Consider the following 5,446-nt stretch of genomic DNA (forward strand, 5'->3'; position numbering starts at 1 on the left):
ATTAGTCATCTAAGACTTCCATCGGTGTGACCTGCGTCCAGGCCCCGCATCTGCTGCAGGTGATTAACCTTATCCTTCGTCTTTGTGTGTTTCATCTGTTTTACTCCAGTTGTCTTCTATCAAGGTCTACTTTCTTCAATCTCAGGATCTTTTCAGCAAACATTTTTACGCGATCCCAGTTTGTTATGTTTTCGATCATTTTTCCCGTTACCGTCCTGGGAGTGAAGGTACCAACTTGCATTGCAAGTGCTTCTCGTTCGGGCAACCACTTATTGCACTCAAAGAATGTGTGTTCTGCGGTATCATCCTCCGTTCCGCAATATATGCAATTTGGTGACTCTACTTTGCGCATGCGATAGAGATAGCTGTTAAAGTATCCATGTCCCGACAGAAACTGAGTGAGGTAGTAGTTAACCTCACCAAAGTCTCTTGCTAGCCAGGTTTTTAGATCTGGGATAAGCCTTGCAGTCCATCGTCCACGGTTATCTGAGTCCCAGCGTTGCTGCCATACTGCAATGGTTCTGCGTCTTACCAACTGCTTGTCGGTGTTGTTGTTTCCCATTCGTTTTGCCTGCCAACATGTTTTTCGCTCTTGAGCCTGTAGGTCAATAGGAATATTTCCAGTAATCACGAGAACCGCTGCTTCTGAAACGGTGCGATACGCTGAACATATCCTTAGAGCTGCTGTTCGCTGCACTGACGCTAACGCTCTTCTTCGGTATTTTGCTTGTAGTGCGTCTGCCCATATTTCGCTTCCGTATAGAAGAATGGAATTTACCGTAGCCATGAGGAGCTGTCTTTTACTCTGTGTGGGTCCCCTTATGTTTGCCATAAGTCTGCTCAATGCTGCTGTAGCTTTTCCCGCTTTAGATGCCGCTTCCTCAATCTGAGCCCAGAATGTTAGTCTGGAGTCCAGTCGAAGGCCTAAATATTTGACTGTTTTTTGCGACATTAAAGTTTTGTCGCATACTCGCATTTCGACTTCTAGCTGTGTATGCTTTCTTGTGAGAAAGATCAACTCTGTTTTCTCCGCGGCGAGTTTGAGTCCGTGATCCTCTAACCATTCCTGTGTCCGTATCATTACCATGGTTAACTTTCGTTGCGCTTCTTCTATATTTCTTGCCTTTATCACTGCTGCAACATCATCTGCAAATGCCACCAGATGTGTATCATCCGGCATTTCCAGCTCTAAGATACCATTGTAATTATCATTCCACAGCTCAGGTCCGAGAACTGATCCTTGCGCTGCTCCTGATGTGATTTGTTTTTCTTTTGGTCCGTCGTGGGTGTCGTAGACTAGTACGCGATTTTTCAAATAACTAGCTATTATATCCATCAGGTAGCGTGGTACTCTAAACTTGTTTTCCAGTGTATTGAGAATATCAGCCCATCTTACACTATTGAACGCGTTTCGTACGTCAAGTGTTGCAAGCAAGACAATGTTTCTCGAATAGTGGTTACCAGTCTGTGCAGTCTTTACTGCCGTAACTATATCTTCTATTGCACCTAGCGTGCAGCGTCCTGTCCTGAAACCGTGCTGTCTCGGTGACAAGCCACCTGCTGATTCGATTGCTGTTGTAAGTCGAGGCTTGATCAGTCTTTCAAGGAGTTTTCCAGCGGTGTCGAGCATGCAGAGTGGTCGGTATGCTTCAGCACGTTCTGGGTCGCCTTTACCCTTACTAATTAAAGTTAGTTTCTGCTTCTTCCAAATTTCCGGAAAGTTGCCTTCCATTAAACAAGCATTGTACATTTCTAGTAGTACATGTGGTCGTTCATTTGCAATCACTTTTAGTATCTCAGCCGGTATTCCATCTAGCCCCGGAGCTTTATTATTTTTTAGCGCGCTAGCAGCTGCAAAAAGCTCTTGTAGAGTAAATAGTGGCGGCATTTCTCTCAGGAGATCATCTGATCTGCTTGGGAGCACCTCATGTGTTGGGAATAATGTGTCAACTATTTCCTTCATTTTTTCGCTTCCTAGTGATGGGGTGGGTTGTCTGGCACCCAGCTTTTTAGTTACAATCTTGTATCCGGTGCCCCATGGATTGTTGTTTATATTTTCTCTTAGTTCTTCCCACTTTGCCTTTTTGCTTCGTTTTATGGCTTCTTTCAAATTTTTCTTAGCTATTTTAAACTCCACCTCCTCTATTTCAGCAGTACTTCTTCTCCGGGCTCTGGTCAGCTTTCGCCTGCACCTCAAACAGATGGTCCTCATTTCCGCGATTTGCTCGGTCCACCAGTATGCGGCTTTCTTTCGGGTTGATCTTCCCACTTTTGGCATGGAAACATTACAAGCTTGTAGAATGCTATTCATGGTGTATACTGTTAGTGTGGTCGAGTTTAGTAAGGGATCTCTATCTGCAACCCTGCTGTCTATAGCAGCAAGTAGAGATGGTACATCTAAACAGTCCACCCTCCATTTCCGCGTACCGCTAGGTTGGTAGTCTGTTGCAGCGCTATCCCGCAGTGTAATCTTGAATTCAATATATTGGTGATCGCTGCCGGTATAATCCTCCAGCACTTTCCAGTCTCTGAGTGCCCCTGAAAACATATCCGACACAAGTGTTATATCTGGAGTTGTGGCTTCACATCCGGGTCTTCTGAATGTTGTAGCGAAACTTAAGTTTGCTACTGTAAGCCCCAATCTAGACACCATGTCAAGTACTCGTCGACCGCGTGAGTTTGTCGTCGTGGAACCCCATTCGATTGCTTTAGAGTTGAAGTCCCCTGCAATAATTAGGGAGCCTCCGATTTCTCTAGCCTTATCTTCTATATTATGGAGTTTGTTTTCAAATTCACCAATAGTGTCATTGGGTGTTAGATAGCAGCTAATAACAGTGTAGTCATTTGTCCTCACCCATACAAAACCTTCCCCGCTTCCATTATTCACAGCGTTAAGTGTTCCTTTTGATGGCGTCCAGATAGCTGCGGTTCCAGTGTGGTCCTCATACCATCCTGTGCTACTACTTTTCTTGTATTGCTCGCTTATGATGACGACGTCGATTTTTCGTTCTAGAACTAATTGGGAGAGCAGAGCGTCAGCCGTCTTGCTCCTATGCATATTTGCTTGGAGTATTCTCATATCCTTTTGCTAGCTTCACATTTATGGGAACCCGGTATGTGGTCCACCTTGATGCATCCTTTACTTGCGCAAATGCAGCATTTTGGCGGCCTTGTGCACTCTTTCAGCTTGTGTCCGCTTTCTCCACATCGAATGCATAGGCCTTGACCTTTTCTGTCAGGTCCTTTGCAATTGTATTGAAGATGTCCTGTTTCAAAGCATCTGTAACAGCGTTTTACATCTTGTAAGAGTTTGATTCTGCATCTTACTAAGCCCACACGAATACGTTCCGTCTTTTGTAGTGTTTTAGCTGCTTGGCTTGATATGCATACATAGGCTCTCCGTTGTTCTCTGGTATTTGCACCAGAAATTTTTACATCCATTTGCTCCGTGGGTTCTTGGAGTGCAATTCTTACTGCCGCTCTTACCTCATCATCCGTTGTAAGGCTATCCAAGTCGCGGATTTCTATTTTTGCACGGGGTTTCAATTCAGTTACTTTTGCTACCTCTCCCATTGTTCCTTTTAATTCGGCATAAAAGTCGTTTTTTTTACCACCTTTTCCTAGTTCTAAAAGTACAGCCCCACTCTTAGTTTTACGTATGGACCGGATGGCCACCTCTTCATCATCTGGCTTTATCTTCGTTCGGAGGTCCTTAAGGATATCCGCGTATGTGTGTCCTTCGTTTGGTTTGATGAGGACAGCTTCGGGTTTCTCACGGATCCTGGGCTTCTCTTTTCGTTTTGCCGCTTTCTTTGGAGGTGCTTCAGGCTTTTTTGACGTTTTTTGTTTTTTGGCTGTTACCTTTACCCATTTTTCTTCGTTTTTTCCTTCAGCGCCTTCGGTGGGGGCTTCAGATTCTTTCATTTTCAGCTTTTTCTCTGGTGTTTCCGCCACTGGGCTTGTAGCTGTACGTTTTTGTCGCTGCACGGTTTGTGTGTCTACCGCATTGGTATCCCTTCGTGCCTTTTTTTTTGCTTCTGCCTTAAGCCAACGACGGTGGTAGTAAGCCATCGTATCGAACTGCGTCGCCAGTTCGTGTACCCCCTCTTTAATGTCCGTCGAGACATTTCTTTGCCGATTTACGGCTTGCTTTATTTTGTTTAAGGCGACTATGCATTTTTCGAATGTCATCGCCTCTTCGCTCTTCATTCTCTGGGTAATATCATTTCCCGGTGAAATGAGTACATTCGTTTGTGGTGGCACCTTTGGCGTGCCCTCGTCCATTGCGGACTTCCTTTGGCCATCCTGCAGTGGCACTTTCGGTAACATCTGTGGTGTGTTAATATCATTTCCCACTGAAATGAGTACATTCTTTTGTGGTGGCACCTTTGGCGTGCCCTCGTCCATTGCGGACTTCCTTTGGCCATCCTGCAGTGGCACTTTTGGTAACATCTGTGGTGTGTTTTTGTTTTCTTTATTCATATCGATAGGGTCCAAACTCCTAGCCGCTATCGATGTTCGATTGTATAGTCGCTCGTAACGATCCCCATGGTTATCTATGCAAAGCAGGGAGGCCATGCGAGGGTTGACACAATTCCTTATGGGAGATTGTGTTCAGAGCCAGGATCTGGCGCAAGTCAGGAGTACTCTCAACTGAGCCTATACCACCAACTTAATGGTGACGAGACATCGAACGTACTTGGAGACTTGCCAAGTTTTAAAAGGACGGAGGAAGATGCAGCATTAACCTGAAAGCCATTTCTATGAGATTTCACTCTCATATACTCAGGTAACAGAATACCACATCCGCCAGCCCAAAAATCATCGTTTAAGTAGTTTGTTCCAGTATGCCATAATCAGGATCTTACTGGGCTCAATCCTGATGGGTGTTTAAAACCCTGAATTCATAATCACGTCTATTTGATATGCATTGTCTGTTTCGGTGTGCATATTTTCTGCTTACGTGCCTAGTATAGTTTTCGTTGGGCACGAAAGAACTCCATCGATGGTGCAGATGCTCGCTCTCGGAACAGTGCACTCCCCTGTATCCCTCGATGATGCGCAGCTGTTTAACCACTCTCTGCGCACTTGGATGTCCCTCGTTGCCATCCCGGGATGGTGGACGCTTACTTAGAGCCGGCGTCTACTCGGCTCAGCTCAGGAGCTTCTCAGGGTTTTTGTGACCTTTTACGTCACACCCTCCGACGCCTGGCTGGATTTTAGTCGCCTCGTACGACAGGCATGCCTTACCGCGGGAATATTCTAACCCCTATCCCGCAGGGGGGAATAATAATAATAATAATAATAATAATAATAATAATAATAATAATAATAATAATAATAATAATAATAATAATAATAATAATAATAATAATAATAATAATAATAATAATAATAATAATAATAATTTTTTTTTGTATTTCGAGGCTGGGGAACAAAAAATGTC

Source organism: Teleopsis dalmanni, chromosome 1, assembly GCF_002237135.1.
Source record: "Teleopsis dalmanni isolate 2A chromosome 1, ASM223713v2, whole genome shotgun sequence".
Lineage (NCBI taxonomy): Eukaryota > Metazoa > Arthropoda > Insecta > Diptera > Diopsidae > Teleopsis > Teleopsis dalmanni.